The following is a 21,773-nucleotide window of genomic DNA, read 5'->3' on the forward strand; positions in this document are numbered from 1 at the left end:
TTGAATTTCAATGATGCATTGGGGCAACGATTTTGTGAGAAAAATCTTCACCCTTAAATAAAGATTTTCTTAATTCCTTACCTGTGTGCTAATTAGATATCACCTTGTTTTCACATTAAACAGACTTCCACATGAGAAAGCAGCAAGGATGCAGTGGCGTTAATGTTTCCTGGTGTCAACCTGTATTATTTCAGTAGATATTGAAATGAGGATGCATCTTGCTGCCTTTCCAATGAAGCAAGTTTAATTTAGTAATAGGTGAAAAACCATCCCTACAAAGATGTTAATCAGATACTTGGCTTTGTGGACACTTTTCAGAGAACAAATTTGTTAGCATAAAAATAAAGCCAGAAAATGAAGAGCTGTTTAATCACTCAATTGGATTTTTTTGCCAGCATATTTCTTTTTCTCTGCAACCCACTGCTAAATTGTGCTTCCTAGCTGTTTTTATAAAATCACCGAATCAAATCTAACTCTGATTACATCAGAGAAGGCCAGGTACCCTACACCATAACAGGGGTTTTCGAAATTTTGACTTGTCTACTTAAAGATCAACAAAATCTGATAACAAGGTCAATTACGTCCCTGGGTGGGGTTGAACCACCAACCTTTTGGTTAATAGCCATACACACTAACTGATTGCGCCACAGCGACACTTTGCAAAAGTATTTACTGACAAAGGCTAATAAGCATTCATCTAGAACGTTTCCTATAAAAACTTTAAATAGTCAATAATCTGGAGAGTTTTTGTAAGATGTTTCTTCCATCAACCAATGAAGAAACACATTGGTACTTTCCCATGATGAGTGAGTGCTTCAGGATCTCTTGCACTTACATGTGCAGCAGAGTACTGTAATGGAAGCATGCTGGGTCCATAACCCAGAGGTAGGCAGATTGAAACTATCCTCTGCTATATGCATTTTTTTTGTTAATTAAAGTAATCCAAAACTGGGATTGATATTTGTGCTCTTTTATTTTTACTTAAAGTACAATAACTTTTACCATTTTAATTTGTTTTAATAGTATATTGACAGTATTGTTTTCTTTCAAAAATCCAATTAATTTTCTTTACCCGATTATTAAAATGGTAATTGACAAAAACAAACTACATTGTCACCAGAAGAGCAATACAAAATGTACAAGTGATATATTAAAATCATCTTTCCAGCTTGAATTTCAATGATGCATTGGGGCAACAATTTTGTGAGAAACATCTTCACCCTTAAATAAAGATTTTCTTAATTCCTTACCTGTGTGCTAATTAGATATCACCTTGTTTTCACATTAAACAGACTTCCACATGAGAAAACAGCAAAGAAGCAGTGGCGTTAATGTTTCCTGGTGTCAACCTGTATTATTTCCGTAGATATTGAAATGAGGATGCATCTTGCTGCCTTTCCAATGAAGCAAGTTTAATTTAGTAATAGGTGAAAAACCATCCCTACAAAGATGTTAATCAGACACTTGGCTTTGTGGACACTTTTCAGAGAACAAATTAGTTAGCATAAAAATAAAGCCAGAAAATGAAGAGCAGTTTAATCACTCAATTGGATTTTTCTGCCAGCATATTTCTTTTTCTCTGCAACCCACTGCTAAATTGTGCTTCCTAGCTGTTTTTTACAAAATCACTTAATCAAATCTAACTCTGATTACATCAGAGAAGGCCAGGTACCCTACACCATAAGAGGGGGTTTGAAATTTTGACTAGTCTACTTAAATATCACCAAAATCTGATAATAAGGTCAATTACATCCCTGGGTGGGATTGAACCACCAACCCTTTGATTAATAACCAAACACACTAACCGATTGCGCCACAGAGACACTTTGCAAACTTACATACTGACAAAGGCTAATAAGCATTCATCTAGAACGTTTCCTAGAAAAACTTTAAAAAGTCAATAATCTGGAGAGTTTTTGTAAGATGTTTCTTCCATCAACCAACGAAGAAACACATTGGTACTTTCCCATGATGAGTGAGTGCTTCAGGATCTCTTGCACTTACATGTGCAGCAGAGTACTGCATTGGAAACATGCTGGGCCCATAACCCAGAGGTAGGCAGATTGAAACTATCCTCTGCTATATGCATTTTTTATTGTTAATTAAAGTAATCCAAAACTGGGATTGATATTTTTGCTCTTTTATTTTTACTTTAAAGTACAATAACTTTTACCATTTTAATTTGTTTTAATAGTATATTGACAGTATTGTTTTCTTTCAAAAATCCACTTAATTTTCTTTACCCTATTTTTATAATGGTAATTGACAAAAACAAACTACATTGTCACCAGAAGAGCAATACAAAATGTACAAGTGATATATTAAAATCATCTTTCCAGCTTGAATTTCAATGATGCATTGGGGCAACGATTTTGTGAGAAACATCTTCACCCTTAAATAAAGATTTTCTTAATTCCTTACCTGTGTGCTAATTAGATATCACCTTGTTTTCACATTAAACAGACTTCCACATGCGAAAGCAGCAAGGATGCAGTGGCGTTAATGTTTCCTGGTGTCAACCTGTATTATTTCAGTAGACATTGAAATGAGGATGCATCTTGCTGCCTTTCCAATGAAGCAAGTTTAATTTAGTAATAGGTGAAAAACCATCCCTACAAAGGTGTTAATCAGAGACTTGGCTTTGTGGACACTTTTCAGAGAACAAATTTGTTAGCATAAAAATAAAGCCAGAAAATGAAGAGCTGTTTAATCACTCAATTGGATTTTTTTGCCAGCATATTTCTTTTTCTCTGCAACTCACTGCTAAATTGTGCTTCCTAGCTGTTTTTATAAAATCACTGAATCAAATCTAACTCTGATTACATCAGAGAAGGCCAGGTACCCTACACCATAACAGGGGGTTTGAAATTTTGACTTGTCTACTTAAAGATCACCAAAATCTGATAACAAGGTCAATTACGTCCCTGGGTGGGATTGAACCACCAACCTTTTAGTTAATAACCATACACACAGACTGATTGCGCCACAGCGACACTTTGCAAAAGTACATACTGACAAATGCTAATAAGCATTCATCTAGAACGTTTCCTAGAAACATTTTAAAAAGTCAATAATGTGGAGAGTTTTTGTAAGATGTTTCTTCCATCAACCAATAAAGAAACACATTGGAACTTTCCCATGATAAGTGAGTGCTTCAGGACCTCTTGCACTTACATGTGCAGCAGAGTACTGTAATGGAAGCATGCCGGGTCCATAACCCAGAGGTAGGCAGATTGAAACTATCCTCTGCTATATGCATTTTTTTTTGTTAATTAAAGTAATCCAAAACTGGGATTGATATTTTTGCTCTTTTATTTTTACTTAAAGTACAATAACTTTTACCATTTTAATTTGTTTTAATAGTATATTGACAGTATTGTTTTCTTTCAAAAATCCAATTAATTTTCTTTACCCGATTATTAAAATGGTAATTGACAAAAACAAACTACATTGTCACCAGAAGAGCAATACAAAATGTACAAGTGATATATTAAAATCATCTTTCCAGCTTGAATTTCAATGATGCATTGGGGCAACGATTTTGTGAGAAACATCTTCACCCTTTAATAAAGATTTTCTTAATTCCTTACCTGTGTGCTAATAAGATATCACCTTGTTTTCACATTAAACAGACTTCCACATGAGAAAGCAGCAAGGATGCAGTGGCGTTAATGTTTCCTGGTGTCAACCTGTATTATTTCAGTAGATATTGAAATGAGGATGCATCTTGCTGCCTTTCCAATGAAGCAAGTTTAATTTAGTAATAGGTGAAAAACCATCCAAGAGCTGTTTAATCACTCAATTGGATTTTTTTGCCAGCATATTTCTTTTTCTCTGCAACCCACTGCTAAATTGTGCTTCCTAGCTGTTTTTATAAAATCACTGAATCAAATCTAACTCTGATTACATCAGAGAAGTCTAAATACCTACCACCATAACAGGGGGTTTGAAATTTTGACTTGTCTACTTAAAGATCACCAAAATCTGATAACAAAGTCAATTACATCCCTGGGTGGGATTGAACCACCAACCTTTTGGTTAATAGCCATACACACTAACTGATTGCGCCACAGCGACACTTTGCAAAATTACATACTGACAAAGGCTAATAAACAATCATCTAGAACGTTTCCTAGAAAAACTTTAAAAAGTCAATAATCTGGAGTGTTTTTGTAAGATGTTTCTGCCATCAACCAATGAAGAAACACATTGGTACTTTCCCATGATGAGTGAGTGCTTCAGGATCTCTTGCACTTACATGTGCAGCAGAGTACTGCAATGGAAGCATGCTGGGCCCATAACCCAGAGGTAGAAAGATTGAAACTATCCTCTGCTATATGCATTTTTTTTGTTAATTAAAGTAATCCAAAACTGGGATTGATATTTTTGCTCTTTTATTTTTACTTAAAGTACAATAACTTTTACCAATTTAATTTGTTTTAATAGTATATTGACAGTATTGTTTTCTTTCAAAAATTCACTTAATTTTCTTTTCTGTGTGCTAATTAGATATCACCTTGTTTTCACATTAAATAGACTTCCACATGAGAAAGCAGCAAGGATGCAGTGGCGTTAATGTTTCCTGGTGGTAGTGGGGTACTGTGTTTGTGCTTTCCTCTGGTCAGCTCTGGTAAAAGTCAGATTTCTTTGTCTCAGATCTTCCTCTAGCCTTGTTCTTCTTTCGAGAGTTCCCTTGTGCTGCCTCAGTTGGATCTCCTTCACTTGACAGGGGGGTACCCGAGCAGCGACCCTCCCCAGCACTAGCCCAACTCCTACTTACCTGCCAGGTGAGATACTATGATCAGGAAGGTGCTTCTCCCAGGGAAAGGCTCACCCATTGCACTCTGGGTGTGCTGCTCCTGCGATTTCCCCAAATGTGGGAAACTTGACTGCATAATTTGTGTTTCCCCTGGTCGGCTCTCGTATAATTCAGATCTCTTTGTCTCAGGTCTCTCTCCAGCCTAGTTTGCTGTCTGTTTCCACTTCTCTTTTCTTAAACCGCTCCCTTCTATGCCCTTGTGCACCTTAATTAAATCTAACTCTGATTACGTCAGAGAAGGCCAGGTACCCTACACCATAAGAGGGGGTTTGAAATTTTGACTTGTCTACTTAAAGATCACCAAAATCTGATCACAAGGTCAATTACATCACTGGGTGGGAACCTTTTGGTTAATAGCCCATGTAAGTGCAAGAGATCCTGAAGCACTCACTCATCATGGGAATGTACCAATGTGTTTCTTACAAAAATTCTCCAGATTATTGACTTTTTAAAGTTTTTCTAGGAAACGTTCTAGATGAATGCTTATTAGCCTTTGTCAGTATGTACTTTTGCAAAGTGTCGCTGTGGCGCAATCAGTTAGTGTGTATGGCTATTAACCTAAAGGTTGGTGATTCAATCCCACCCAGGGACGTAATTGACCTTGTTATCAGATTTCGGTGATCTTTAAGTAGACAAGTCAAAATTTCAAACCCCCTGTTATGGTGTAGGGTACCTGGCCTTCTCTGATGTAATCAGAGTTAGATTTGATTCAGTGATTTTATAAAAACAGCTAGGAAGCACAATTTAGCAGTGGGTTGCAGAGAAAAAGAAATATGCTGGCAAAAAAATCCAATTGACTGATTAAACAGCTCTTCATTTTCTGGCTTTATTTTTATGCTAACAAATTTGTTCTCTGAAAAGTGTCCACAAAGCCAAGTATCTGATTAACATCTTTGTAGGGATGGTTTTTCACCTATTACTAAATTAAACTTGCTTCATTGGAAAGGCAGCAAGATGCATCCTCATTTCAATATCTACTGAAATAATACAGGTTGACACCAGGAAACATTAACGCCACTGCATCCTTGCTGCTTTCTCATGTGGAAGTCTGTTTAATGTGAAAACAAGGTGATATCTAATTAGCACACAGGTAAGGAATTAAGAAAATCTTTATTTAAGGGTGAAGATGTTTCTCACAAAATCGTTGCCCCAATGCATCATTGAAATTCAAGCTGGAAAGATGATTTTAATATATCACTTGTACATTTTGTATTGCTCTTCTGGTGACAATGTAGTTTGTTTTTGTCAATTACCATTTTAATGATCGGGTAAAGAAAATTAATTGGATTTTTGAAAGAAAACAATACTGTCAATATACTATTAAAACAAATTAAAATGGTAAAAGTTATTGTACTTTAAGTAAAAATAAAAGCTAAAATATCAATCCCAGTTTTGGATTACTTTAATGAACAAAAAAAAAATGCATATAGCAAAGGATAGTTTCAATCTGCCTACCTCTGGGTTATGGGCCCAGCATGCTTCCAGTGCAGTACTCTGCTGCACATGTAAGTGCAAGAGATCCTGAAGCACTCACTCATCATGCGAAAGTACCAATGTGTTTCTTCATTGGTTGCTGGAAGAAACATCTTACAAAAACTCTCCAGATTATTGACTTTTTAAAGTTTTTCTAGGAAACGTTCTAGATGAATGCTTATTAGTCTTTGTCAGTATGTACTTTTTGCAAAGTGTCTCTGTGGCGCAATCGGTTAGTGTGTTCAGCTATTAATCAAAAGGTTGGTGGTTCAATCCCACCCAGGGATGTAATTGACTTTGTGATCAGATTTTGGTGATATTTAAGTAGACAAGTCAAAATTTCGAAAACCCCTGTTATGGTGTAGGGTACCTGGCCTTCTCTGATGTAATCAGAGTTAGATTTGATTCAGTGATTTTATAAAAACAGCTAGGAAGCACAATTTAGCAGTGGGTTGCAGAGAAAAAGAAATATGCTGGCAAAAAAATCCAATTGACTGATTAAACAGCTCTTCATTTTCTGGCTTTATTTTTATGCTAACAAATTTGTTCTCTGAAAAGTGTCCACAAAGCCAAGTATCTGATTAACATCTTTGTAGGGATGGTTTTTCACCTATTACTAAATTAAACTTGCTTCATTGGAAAGGCAGCAAGATGCATCCTCATTTCAATATCTACTGAAATAATACAGGTTGACACCAGGAAACATTAACGCCACTGCATCCTTGCTGCTTTCTCATGTGGAAGTCTGTTTAATGTGAAAACAAGGTGATATCTAATAAGCACACAGGTAAGGAATTAAGAAAATCTTTATTTAAGGGTGAAGATGTTTCTCACAAAATCGTTGCCCCAATGCATCATTGAAATTCAAGCTGGAAAGATGATTTTAATATATCACTTGTACATTTTGTATTGCTCTTCTGGTGACAATGTAGTTTGCTTTTGTCAATAACCATTTTAATAATCGGGTAAAGAAAATTAATTGGATTTTTGAAAGAAAACAATACTGTCAATATACTATTAAAATAAAATTAAAATGGTAAAAGTTATTGTACTTTAAGTAAAAATAAAAGAGCAAAAATATCAATCCCAGTTTTGGATTACTTTAATTAACAAAAAAAAAATGCATATAGCAGAGGATAGTTTCAATCTGCCTACCCCTGGGTTATGGACCCAGCATGCTTCCATTACAGTACTCTGCTGCACATGTAAGTGCAAGAGATCCTGAAGCACTCACTCATCATGGGAAAGTACCAATGTGTTTCTTCATTGGTTGATGGAAGAAACATCATACAAAAACTCTCCACATTATTGACTTTTTAAAATGTTTCTAGGAATCGTTCTAGATGAATGCTTATTAGCCTTTGTCAGTATGTACTTTTGCAAAGTGTCGCGGTGGCGCAATCAGTTAGTGTGTAAGGCTATTAACCAAAAGGTTGGTGGTTCAATCCCACCCAGGGACTTAATTGACCTTGTTATCAGATTTTGGTGATCTTTAAGTAGACAAGTCAAAATGTCAAACCCCCTGTTATGGTGTAGGGTACCTGGCCTTCTCTGATGTAATCAGAGTTAGATTTGATTCAGTGATTTTATAAAAACAGCTAGGAAGCACAATTTAGCAGTGGGTTGCAGAGAAAAAGAAAAATGCTGGCAGAAAAATCCAATTGAGTGATTAAACAGCTCTTCATTTTCTGGCTTTATTTTTATGCTAACTAATTTGTTCTCTGAAAAGTGTCCACAAAGCCAAGTATCTGATTAACATATTTGTAGGGATGGTTTTTCATCTATTACTAAATTAAACTTGCTTCATTGGAAAGGCAGCAAGATGCATCCTCATTTCAATATCTACTGAAATAATACAGGTTGACACCAGGAAACATTAACGCCACTGCATCCTTGCTGCTTTCTCATGTGGAAGTCTGTTTAATGTGAAAACAAGGTGATATCTAATTAGCACACAGGTAAGGAATTAAGAAAATCTTTATTTAAGGGTGAAGATGTTTCTCACAAAATCGTTGCCCCAATGCATCATTGAAATTCAAGCTGGAAAGATGATTTTAATATATCACTTGTACATTTTATATTGCTCTTCTGGTGACAATGTAGTTTGTTTTTGTCAATTACCATTTTAATAATAGGGTAAAGAAAATTAAGTGGATTTTTGAAAGAAAACAATACTGTCAATATACTATTAAAACAAATTAAAATGGTAAAAGTTATTGTACTTTAAGTAAAAATAAAAGCTAAAATATCAATCCCAGTTTTGGATTACTTTAATGAACAAAAAAAAATGCATATAGCAAAGGATAGTTTCAATCTGCCTACCTCTGGGTTATGGACCCAGCATGCTTCCATTGCAGTACTCTGCTGCACATGTAAGTGCAAGAGATCCTGAAGCACTCACTCATCATGCGAAAGTACCAATGTGTTTCTTCATTGGTTGCTGGAAGAAACATCTTACAAACACTCTCCAGATTATTGACTTTTTAAAGTTTTTCTAGGAAACGTTCTAGATGAATGCTTATTAGTCTTTGTCAGTATATACTTTTCGCAAAGTGTCTCTGTGGCGCAATCGGTTAGTGTGTTCAGCTATTAATCAAAAGGTTGGTGGTTCAATCCCACCCAGGGACGTAATTGACCTTGTGATCAGATTTTGGTGATATTTAAGTAGACAAGTCAAAATTGCAAACCCCCTCTTATGGTGTAGGGTACCTGGCCTTCTCTGATGTAATCAGAGTTAGATTTGATTCAGTGATTTTATAAAAACAGCTAGGAAGCACAATTTAGCAGTGGGTTGCAGAGAAAAAGAAATATGCTGGCAGAAAAATCCAATTGAATGATTAAACAGCTCTTCATTTTCTGGCTTTATTTTTATGCTAACTAATTTGTTCTCTGAAAAGTGTCCACAAAGCCAAGTATCTGATTAACATATTTGTAGTGATGGTTTTTCACCTATTACTAAATTAAACTTGCTTCATTGGAAAGGCAGCAAGATGCATCCTCATTTCAATATCTACTGAAATAATACAGGTTGACACCAGGAAACATTAACGCCACTGCATCCTTGCTGCTTTCTCATGTGGAAGTCTGTTTAATGTGAAAACAAGGTGATATCTAATTAGCACACAGGTAAGGAATTAAGAAAATCTTTATTTAAGGGTGAAGATGTTTCTCACAAAATCGTTGCCCCAATGCATCATTGAAATTCAAGCTGAAAAGATGATTTTAATATATCACTTGTACATTTTGTATTGCTCTTCTGGTGACAATGTAGTTTGTTTTTGTCAATTACCATTTTAATAATCAGGTAAAGAAAATTAATTGGATTTTTGAAAGAAAACAATACTGTCAATATACTATTAAAAAAAATTAAAATGGTAAAAGTTATTGTACTTTAAGTAAAAATAAAAGCTAAAATATCAATCCCAGTTTTGGATTACTTTAATGAACAAAAAAAAAATGCATATAGCAAAGGATAGTTTCAATCTGCCTACCTCTGGGTTATGGGCCCAGCATGCTTCCAGTGCAGTACTCTGCTGCACATGTAAGTGCAAGAGATCCTGAAGCACTCACTCATCATGCGAAAGTACCAATGTGTTTCTTCATTGGTTGCTGGAAGAAACATCTTACAAACACTCTCCAGATTATTGACTTTTTAAAGTTTTTCTAGGAAACGTTCTAGATGAATGCTTATTAGTCTTTGTCAGTATATACTTTTCGCAAAGTGTCTCTGTGGCGCAATCGGTTAGTGTGTTCAGCTATTAATCAAAAGGTTGGTGGTTCAATCCCACCCAGGGACGTAATTGACCTTGTGATCAGATTTTGGTGATATTTAAGTAGACAAGTCAAAATTTCGAAAACCCCTGTTATGGTGTAGGGTACCTGGCCTTCTCTGATGTAATCAGAGTTAGATTTGATTCAGTGATTTTATAAAAACAGCTAGGAAGCACAATTTAGCAGTGGGTTGCAGAGAAAAAGAAATATGCTGGCAAAAAAATCCAATTGACTGATTAAACAGCTCTTCATTTTCTGGCTTTATTTTTATGCTAACAAATTTGTTCTCTGAAAAGTGTCCACAAAGCCAAGTATCTGATTAACATCTTTGTAGGGATGGTTTTTCACCTATTACTAAATTAAACTTGCTTCATTGGAAAGGCAGCAAGATGCATCCTCATTTCAATATCTACTGAAATAATACAGGTTGACACCAGGAAACATTAACGCCACTGCATCCTTGCTGCTTTCTCATGTGGAAGTCTGTTTAATGTGAAAACAAGGTGATATCTAATTAGCACACAGGTAAGGAATTAAGAAAATCTTTATTTAAGGGTGAAGATGTTTCTCACAAAATCGTTGCCCCAATGCATCATTGAAATTCAAGCTGGAAAGATGATTTTAATATATCACTTGTACATTTTGTATTGCTCTTCTGGTGACAATGTAGTTTGCTTTTGTCAATTACCATTTTAATAATCGGGTAAAGAAAATTAATTGGATTTTTGAAAGAAAACAATACTGTCAATATACTATTAAAACAAATTAAAATGGTAAAAGTTATTGTACTTTAAGTAAAAATAAAAGAGCAAAAATATCAATCCCAGTTTTGGATTACTTTAATTAACAAAAAAAAAATGCATATAGCAGAGGATAGTTTCAATCTGCCTACCTCTGGGTTATGGACCCAGCATGCTTCCATTACAGTACTCTGCTGCACATGTAAGTGCAAGAGATCCTGAAGCACTCACTCATCATGGGAAAGTACCAATGTGTTTCTTCATTGGTTGATGGAAGAAACATCATACAAAAACTCTCCACATTATTGACTTTTTAAAATGTTTCTAGGAATCGTTCTAGATGAATGCTTATTAGCCTTTGTCAGTATGTACTTTTGCAAAGTGTCGCGGAGGCGCAATCAGTTAGTGTGTAAGGCTTTTAACCAAAAGGTTGGTGGTTCAATCCCACCCAGGGACTTAATTGACCTTGTTATCAGATTTTGGTGATCTTTAAGTAGACAAGTCAAAATTTCAAACCCCCTGTTATGGTGTAGGGTACCTGGCCTTCTCTGATGTAATCAGAGTTAGATTTGATTCAGTGATTTTATAAAAACAGCTAGGAAGCACAATTTAGCAGTGGGTTGCAGAGAAAAAGAAAAATGCTGGCAGAAAAATCCAATTGAGTGATTAAACAGCTCTTCATTTTCTGGCTTTATTTTTATGCTAACTAATTTGTTCTCTGAAAAGTGTCCACAAAGCCAAGTATCTGATTAACATATTTGTAGGGATGGTTTTTCACCTATTACTAAATTAAACTTGCTTCATTGGAAAGGCAGCAAGATGCATCCTCATTTCAATATCTACTGAAATAATACAGGTTGACACCAGGAAACATTAACGCCACTGCATCCTTGCTGCTTTCTCATGTGGAAGTCTGTTTAATGTGAAAACAAGGTGATATCTAATTAGCACACAGGTAAGGAATTAAGAAAATCTTTATTTAAGGGTGAAGATGTTTCTCACAAAATCGTTGCCCCAATGCATCATTGAAATTCAAGCTGGAAAGATGATTTTAATATATCACTTGTACATTTTGTATTGCTCTTCTGGTGACAATGTAGTTTGTTTTTGTCAATTACCATTTTAATAATCGGGTAAAGAAAATTAATTGGATTTTTGAAAGAAAACAATACTGTCAATATACTATTAAAAAAAATTAAAATGGTAAAAGTTATTGTACTTTAAGTAAAAATAAAAGCTAAAATATCAATCCCAGTTTTGGATTACTTTAATGAACAAAAAAAAAATGCATATAGCAAAGGATAGTTTCAATCTGCCTACCTCTGGGTTATGGGCCCAGCATGCTTCCAGTGCAGTACTCTGCTGCACATGTAAGTGCAAGAGATCCTGAAGCACTCACTCATCATGCGAAAGTACCAATGTGTTTCTTCATTGGTTGCTGGAAGAAACATCTTACAAACACTCTCCAGATTATTGACTTTTTAAAGTTTTTCTAGGAAACGTTCTAGATGAATGCTTATTAGTCTTTGTCAGTATATACTTTTCGCAAAGTGTCTCTGTGGCGCAATCGGTTAGTGTGTTCAGCTATTAATCAAAAGGTTGGTGGTTCAATCCCACCCAGGGACGTAATTGACCTTGTGATCAGATTTTGGTGATATTTAAGTAGACAAGTCAAAATTGCAAACCCCCTCTTATGGTGTAGGGTACCTGGCCTTCTCTGATGTAGTTAGATTTGATTCAGTGATTTTATAAAAACAGCTAGGAAGCACAATTTAGCAGTGGGTTGCAGAGAAAAAGAAATATGCTGGCAGAAAAATCCAATTGAATGATTAAACAGCTCTTCATTTTCTGGCTTTATTTTTATGCTAACTAATTTGTTCTCTGAAAAGTGTCCACAAAGCCAAGTATCTGATTAACATATTTGTAGTGATGGTTTTTCACCTATTACTAAATTAAACTTGCTTCATTGGAAAGGCAGCAAGATGCATCCTCATTTCAATATCTACTGAAATAATACAGGTTGACACCAGGAAACATTAACGCCACTGCATCCTTGCTGCTTTCTCATGTGGAAGTCTGTTTAATGTGAAAACAAGGTGATATCTAATTAGCACACAGGTAAGGAATTAAGAAAATCTTTATTTAAGGGTGAAGATGTTTCTCACAAAATCGTTGCCCCAATGCATCATTGAAATTCAAGCTGAAAAGATGATTTTAATATATCACTTGTACATTTTGTATTGCTCTTCTGGTGACAATGTAGTTTGTTTTTGTCAATTACCATTTTAATAATCGGGTAAAGAAAATTAATTGGATTTTTGAAAGAAAACAATACTGTCAATATACTATTAAAAAAAATTAAAATGGTAAAAGTTATTGTACTTTAAGTAAAAATAAAAGCTAAAATATCAATCCCAGTTTTGGATTACTTTAATGAACAAAAAAAAAATGCATATAGCAAAGGATAGTTTCAATCTGCCTACCTCTGGGTTATGGGCCCAGCATGCTTCCAGTGCAGTACTCTGCTGCACATGTAAGTGCAAGAGATCCTGAAGCACTCACTCATCATGCGAAAGTACCAATGTGTTTCTTCATTGGTTGCTGGAAGAAACATCTTACAAAAACTCTCCAGATTATTGACTTTTTAAAGTTTTTCTAGGAAACGTTCTAGATGAATGCTTATTAGTCTTTGTCAGTATGTACTTTTTGCAAAGTGTCTCTGTGGCGCAATCGGTTAGTGTGTTCAGCTATTAATCAAAAGGTTGGTGGTTCAATCCCACCCAGGGACGTAATTGACCTTGTGATCAGATTTTGGTGATATTTAAGTAGACAAGTCAAAATTTCGAAAACCCCTGTTATGGTGTAGGGTACCTGGCCTTCTCTGATGTAATCAGAGTTAGATTTGATTCAGTGATTTTATAAAAACAGCTAGGAAGCACAATTTAGCAGTGGGTTGCAGAGAAAAAGAAATATGCTGGCAAAAAAATCCAATTGACTGATTAAACAGCTCTTCATTTTCTGGCTTTATTTTTATGCTAACAAATTTGTTCTCTGAAAAGTGTCCACAAAGCCAAGTATCTGATTAACATCTTTGTAGGGATGGTTTTTCACCTATTACTAAATTAAACTTGCTTCATTGGAAAGGCAGCAAGATGCATCCTCATTTCAATATCTACTGAAATAATACAGGTTGACACCAGGAAACATTAACGCCACTGCATCCTTGCTGCTTTCTCATGTGGAAGTCTGTTTAATGTGAAAACAAGGTGATATCTAATTAGCACACAGGTAAGGAATTAAGAAAATCTTTATTTAAGGGTGAAGATGTTTCTCACAAAATCGTTGCCCCAATGCATCATTGAAATTCAAGCTGGAAAGATGATTTTAATATATCACTTGTACATTTTGTATTGCTCTTCTGGTGACAATGTAGTTTGCTTTTGTCAATTACCATTTTAATAATCGGGTAAAGAAAATTAATTGGATTTTTGAAAGAAAACAATACTGTCAATATACTATTAAAACAAATTAAAATGGTAAAAGTTATTGTACTTTAAGTAAAAATAAAAGAGCAAAAATATCAATCCCAGTTTTGGATTACTTTAATTAACAAAAAAAAAATGCATATAGCAGAGGATAGTTTCAATCTGCCTACCTCTGGGTTATGGACCCAGCATGCTTCCATTACAGTACTCTGCTGCACATGTAAGTGCAAGAGATCCTGAAGCACTCACTCATCATGGGAAAGTACCAATGTGTTTCTTCATTGGTTGATGGAAGAAACATCATACAAAAACTCTCCACATTATTGACTTTTTAAAATGTTTCTAGGAATCGTTCTAGATGAATGCTTATTAGCCTTTGTCAGTATGTACTTTTGCAAAGTGTCGCGGAGGCGCAATCAGTTAGTGTGTAAGGCTTTTAACCAAAAGGTTGGTGGTTCAATCCCACCCAGGGACTTAATTGACCTTGTTATCAGATTTTGGTGATCTTTAAGTAGACAAGTCAAAATTTCAAACACCCTGTTATGGTGTAGGGTACCTGGCCTTCTCTGATGTAATCAGAGTTAGATTTGATTCAGTGATTTTATAAAAACAGCTAGGAAGCACAATTTAGCAGTGGGTTGCAGAGAAAAAGAAAAATGCTGGCAGAAAAATCCAATTGAGTGATTAAACAGCTCTTCATTTTCTGGCTTTATTTTTATGCTAACTAATTTGTTCTCTGAAAAGTGTCCACAAAGCCAAGTATCTGATTAACATATTTGTAGGGATGGTTTTTCACCTATTACTAAATTAAACTTGCTTCATTGGAAAGGCAGCAAGATGCATCCTCATTTCAATATCTACTGAAATAATACAGGTTGACACCAGGAAACATTAACGCCACTGCATCCTTGCTGCTTTCTCATGTGGAAGTCTGTTTAATGTGAAAACAAGGTGATATCTAATTAGCACACAGGTAAGGAATTAAGAAAATCTTTATTTAAGGGTGAAGATGTTTCTCACAAAATCGTTGCCCCAATGCATCATTGAAATTCAAGCTGGAAAGATGATTTTAATATATCACTTGTACATTTTGTATTGCTCTTCTGGTGACAATGTAGTTTGTTTTTGTCAATTACCATTTTAATAATCGGGTAAAGAAAATTAATTGGATTTTTGAAAGAAAACAATACTGTCAATATACTATTAAAAAAAATTAAAATGGTAAAAGTTATTGTACTTTAAGTAAAAATAAAAGCTAAAATATCAATCCCAGTTTTGGATTACTTTAATGAACAAAAAAAAAATGCATATAGCAAAGGATAGTTTCAATCTGCCTACCTCTGGGTTATGGGCCCAGCATGCTTCCAGTGCAGTACTCTGCTGCACATGTAAGTGCAAGAGATCCTGAAGCACTCACTCATCATGCGAAAGTACCAATGTGTTTCTTCATTGGTTGCTGGAAGAAACATCTTACAAACACTCTCCAGATTATTGACTTTTTAAAGTTTTTCTAGGAAACGTTCTAGATGAATGCTTATTAGTCTTTGTCAGTATATACTTTTCGCAAAGTGTCTCTGTGGCGCAATCGGTTAGTGTGTTCAGCTATTAATCAAAAGGTTGGTGGTTCAATCCCACCCAGGGACGTAATTGACCTTGTGATCAGATTTTGGTGATATTTAAGTAGACAAGTCAAAATTGCAAACCCCCTCTTATGGTGTAGGGTACCTGGCCTTCTCTGATGTAATCAGAGTTAGATTTGATTCAGTGATTTTATAAAAACAGCTAGGAAGCACAATTTAGCAGTGGGTTGCAGAGAAAAAGAAATATGCTGGCAGAAAAATCCAATTGAATGATTAAACAGCTCTTCATTTTCTGGCTTTATTTTTATGCTAACTAATTTGTTCTCTGAAAAGTGTCCACAAAGCCAAGTATCTGATTAACATATTTGTAGTGATGGTTTTTCACCTATTACTAAATTAAACTTGCTTCATTGGAAAGGCAGCAAGATGCATCCTCATTTCAATATCTACTGAAATAATACAGGTTGACACCAGGAAACATTAACGCCACTGCATCCTTGCTGCTTTCTCATGTGGAAGTCTGTTTAATGTGAAAACAAGGTGATATCTAATTAGCACACAGGTAAGGAATTAAGAAAATCTTTATTTAAGGGTGAAGATGTTTCTCACAAAATCGTTGCCCCAATGCATCATTGAAATTCAAGCTGAAAAGATGATTTTAATATATCACTTGTACATTTTGTATTGCTCTTCTGGTGACAATGTAGTTTGTTTTTGTCAATTACCATTTTAATAATCGGGTAAAGAAAATTAATTGGATTTTTGAAAGAAAACAATACTGTCAATATACTATTAAAAAAAATTAAAATGGTAAAAGTTATTGTACTTTAAGTAAAAATAAAAGCTAAAATATCAATCCCAGTTTTGGATTACTTTAATGAACAAAAAAAAAATGCATATAGCAAAGGATAGTTTCAATCTGCCTACCTCTGGGTTATGGGCCCAGCATGCTTCCAGTGCAGTACTCTGCTGCACATGTAAGTGCAAGAGATCCTGAAGCACTCACTCATCATGCGAAAGTACCAATGTGTTTCTTCATTGGTTGCTGGAAGAAACATCTTACAAAAACTCTCCAGATTATTGACTTTTTAAAGTTTTTCTAGGAAACGTTCTAGATGAATGCTTATTAGTCTTTGTCAGTATGTACTTTTTGCAAAGTGTCTCTGTGGCGCAATCGGTTAGTGTGTTCAGCTATTAATCAAAAGGTTGGTGGTTCAATCCCACCCAGGGACGTAATTGACCTTGTGATCAGATTTTGGTGATATTTAAGTAGACAAGTCAAAATTTCGAAAACCCCTGTTATGGTGTAGGGCACCTGGCCTTCTCTGATGTAATCAGAGTTAGATTTGATTCAGTGATTTTATAAAAACAGCTAGGAAGCACAATTTAGCAGTGGGTTGCAGAGAAAAAGAAATATGCTGGCAAAAAAATCCAATTGACTGATTAAACAGCTCTTCATTTTCTGGCTTTATTTTTATGCTAACAAATTTGTTCTCTGAAAAGTGTCCACAAAGCCAAGTATCTGATTAACATCTTTGTAGGGATGGTTTTTCACCTATTACTAAATTAAACTTGCTTCATTGGAAAGGCAGCAAGATGCATCCTCATTTCAATATCTACTGAAATAATACAGGTTGACACCAGGAAACATTAACGCCACTGCATCCTTGCTGCTTTCTCATGTGGAAGTCTGTTTAATGTGAAAACAAGGTGATATCTAATTAGCACACAGGTAAGGAATTAAGAAAATCTTTATTTAAGGGTGAAGATGTTTCTCACAAAATCGTTGCCCCAATGCATCATTGAAATTCAAGCTGGAAAGATGATTTTAATATATCACTTGTACATTTTGTATTGCTCTTCTGGTGACAATGTAGTTTGCTTTTGTCAATTACCATTTTAATAATCGGGTAAAGAAAATTAATTGGATTTTTGAAAGAAAACAATACTGTCAATATACTATTAAAACAAATTAAAATGGTAAAAGTTATTGTACTTTAAGTAAAAATAAAAGAGCAAAAATATCAATCCCAGTTTTGGATTACTTTAATTAACAAAAAAAAAATGCATATAGCAGAGGATAGTTTCAATCTGCCTACCTCTGGGTTATGGACCCAGCATGCTTCCATTACAGTACTCTGCTGCACATGTAAGTGCAAGAGATCCTGAAGCACTCACTCATCATGGGAAAGTACCAATGTGTTTCTTCATTGGTTGATGGAAGAAACATCATACAAAAACTCTCCACATTATTGACTTTTTAAAATGTTTCTAGGAATCGTTCTAGATGAATGCTTATTAGCCTTTGTCAGTATGTACTTTTGCAAAGTGTCGCGGTGGCGCAATCAGTTAGTGTGTAAGGCTTTTAACCAAAAGGTTGGTGGTTCAATCCCACCCAGGGACTTAATTGACCTTGTTATCAGATTTTGGTGATCTTTAAGTAGACAAGTCAAAATTTCAAACCCCCTGTTATGGTGTAGGGTACCTGGCCTTCTCTGATGTAATCAGAGTTAGATTTGATTCAGTGATTTTATAAAAACAGCTAGGAAGCACAATTTAGCAGTGGGTTGCAGAGAAAAAGAAAAATGCTGGCAGAAAAATCCAATTGAGTGATTAAACAGCTCTTCATTTTCTGGCTTTATTTTTATGCTAACTAATTTGTTCTCTGAAAAGTGTCCACAAAGCCAAGTATCTGATTAACATATTTGTAGGGATGGTTTTTCACCTATTACTAAATTAAACTTGCTTCATTGGAAAGGCAGCAAGATGCATCCTCATTTCAATATCTACTGAAATAATACAGGTTGACACCAGGAAACATTAACGCCACTGCATCCTTGCTGCTTTCTCATGTGGAAGTCTGTTTAATGTGAAAACAAGGTGATATCTAATTAGCACACAGGTAAGGAATTAAGAAAATCTTTATTTAAGGGTGAAGATGTTTCTCACAAAATCGTTGCCCCAATGCATCATTGAAATTCAAGCTGGAAAGATGATTTTAATATATCACTTGTACATTTTGTATTGCCCTTCTGGTGACAATGTAGTTTGTTTTTGTCAATTACCATTTTAATAATCGGGTAAAGAAAATTAATTGGATTTTTGAAAGAAAACAATACTGTCAATATACTATTAAAAAAAATTAAAATGGTAAAAGTTATTGTACTTTAAGTAAAAATAAAAGCTAAAATATCAATCCCAGTTTTGGATTACTTTAATGAACAAAAAAAAATGCATATAGCAAAGGATAGTTTCAATCTGCCTACCTCTGGGTTATGGGCCCAGCATGCTTCCAGTGCAGTACTCTGCTGCACATGTAAGTGCAAGAGATCCTGAAGCACTCACTCATCATGCGAAAGTACCAATGTGTTTCTTCATTGGTTGCTGGAAGAAACATCTTACAAAAACTCTCCAGATTATTGACTTTTTAAAGTTTTTCTAGGAAACGTTCTAGATGAATGCTTATTAGTCTTTGTCAGTATGTACTTTTTGCAAAGTGTCTCTGTGGCGCAATCGGTTAGTGTGTTCAGCTATTAATCAAAAGGTTGGTGGTTCAATCCCACCCAGGGATGTAATTGACCTTGTGATCAGATTTTGGTGATATTTAAGTAGACAAGTCAAAATTTCGAAAACCCCTGTTATGGTGTAGGGTACCTGGCCTTCTCTGATGTAATCAGAGTTAGATTTGATTCAGTGATTTTATAAAAACAGCTAGGAAGCACAATTTAGCAGTGGGTTGCAGAGAAAAAGAAATATGCTGGCAAAAAAATCCAATTGACTGATTAAACAGCTCTTCATTTTCTGGCTTTATTTTTATGCTAACAAATTTGTTCTCTGAAAAGTGTCCACAAAGCCAAGTATCTGATTAACATCTTTGTAGGGATGGTTTTTCACCTATTACTAAATTAAACTTGCTTCATTGGAAAGGCAGCAAGATGCATCCTCATTTCAATATCTACTGAAATAATACAGGTTGACACCAGGAAACATTAACGCCACTGCATCCTTGCTGCTTTCTCATGTGGAAGTCTGTTTAATGTGAAAACAAGGTGATATCTAATTAGCACACAGGTAAGGAATTAAGAAAATCTTTATTTAAGGCTGAAGATGTTTCTCACAAAATCGTTGCCCCAATGCATCATTGAAATTCAAGCTGGAAAGATGATTTTAATATATCACTTGTACATTTTGTATTGCTCTTCTGGTGACAATGTAGTTTGCTTTTGTCAATTACCATTTTAATAATCGGGTAAAGAAAATTAATTGGATTTTTGAAAGAAAACAATACTGTCAATATACTATTAAAACAAATTAAAATGGTAAAAGTTATTGTACTTTAAGTAAAAATAAAAGAGCAAAAATATCAATCCCAGTTTTGGATTACTTTAATTAACAAAAAAAAATGCATATAGCAGAGGATAGTTTCAATCTGCCTACCTCTGGGTTATGGACCCAGCATGCTTCCATTACAGTACTCTGCTGCACATGTAAGTGCAAGAGATCCTGAAGCACTCACTCATCATGGGAAAGTACCAATGTGTTTCTTCATTGGTTGATGGAAGAAACATCATACAAAAACTCTCCACATTATTGACTTTTTAAAATGTTTCTAGGAATCGTTCTAGATGAATGCTTATTAGCCTTTGTCAGTATGTACTTTTGCAAAGTGTCGCAGTGGCGCAATCAGTTAGTGTGTAAGGCTATTAACCAAAAGGTTGGTGGTTCAATCCCACCCAGGGACTTAATTGACCTTGTTATCAGATTTTGGTGATCTTTAAGTAGACAAGTCAAAATTTCGAAAACCCCTGTTATGGTGTAGGGTACCTGGCCTTCTCTGATGTAATCAGAGTTAGATTTGATTCAGTGATTTTATAAAAACAGCTAGGAAGCACAATTTAGCAGTGGGTTGCAGAGAAAAAGAAATATGCTGGCAAAAAAATCCAATTGACTGATTAAACAGCTCTTCATTTTCTGGCTTTATTTTTATGCTAACAAATTTGTTCTCTGAAAAGTGTCCACAAAGCCAAGTATCTGATTAACATCTTTGTAGGGATGGTTTTTCACCTATTACTAAATTAAACTTGCTTCATTGGAAAGGCAGCAAGATGCATCCTCATTTCAATATCTACTGAAATAATACAGGTTGACACCAGGAAACATTAACGCCACTGCATCCTTGCTGCTTTCTCATGTGGAAGTCTGTTTAATGTGAAAACAAGGTGATATCTAATTAGCACACAGGTAAGGAATTAAGAAAATCTTTATTTAAGGGTGAAGATGTTTCTCACAAAATCGTTGCCCCAATGCATCATTGAAATTCAAGCTGGAAAGATGATTTTAATATATCACTTGTACATTTTGTATTGCTCTTCTGGTGACAATGTAGTTTGCTTTTGTCAATTACCATTTTAATAATCGGGTAAAGAAAATTAATTGGATTTTTGAAAGAAAACAATACTGTCAATATACTATTAAAACAAATTAAAATGGTAAAAGTTATTGTACTTTAAGTAAAAATAAAAGAGCAAAAATATCAATCCCAGTTTTGGATTACTTTAATTAACAAAAAAAAATGCATATAGCAGAGGATAGTTTCAATCTGCCTACCTCTGGGTTATGGACCCAGCATGCTTCCATTACAGTACTCTGCTGCACATGTAAGTGCAAGAGATCCTGAAGCACTCACTCATCATGGGAAAGTACCAATGTGTTTCTTCATTGGTTGATGGAAGAAACATCATACAAAAACTCTCCACATTATTGACTTTTTAAAATGTTTCTAGGAATCGTTCTAGATGAATGCTTATTAGCCTTTGTCAGTATGTACTTTTGCAAAGTGTCGCGGTGGCGCAATCAGTTAGTGTGTAAGGCTATTAACCAAAAGGTTGGTGGTTCAATCCCACCC

The 21,773-nt window shown here is 35.0% G+C and overlaps 1 non-coding gene across 1 annotated transcript; it reads left to right on the plus strand.

The window, feature by feature from the left end:
- Window positions 1-4,772: 4,772 nt before the first annotated feature.
- On the plus strand, window positions 4,773-4,935 carry LOC134991006 (U1 spliceosomal RNA). The gene has a single exon (XR_010195467.1). It is a non-coding gene; the product is annotated as a U1 spliceosomal RNA (small nuclear RNA).
- Window positions 4,936-21,773: the final 16,838 nt, after the last annotated feature.

This window comes from Pseudophryne corroboree, unplaced genomic scaffold (assembly GCF_028390025.1).
Source record: "Pseudophryne corroboree isolate aPseCor3 unplaced genomic scaffold, aPseCor3.hap2 scaffold_1196, whole genome shotgun sequence".
Taxonomy (NCBI): Eukaryota; Metazoa; Chordata; class Amphibia; order Anura; family Myobatrachidae; genus Pseudophryne; species Pseudophryne corroboree.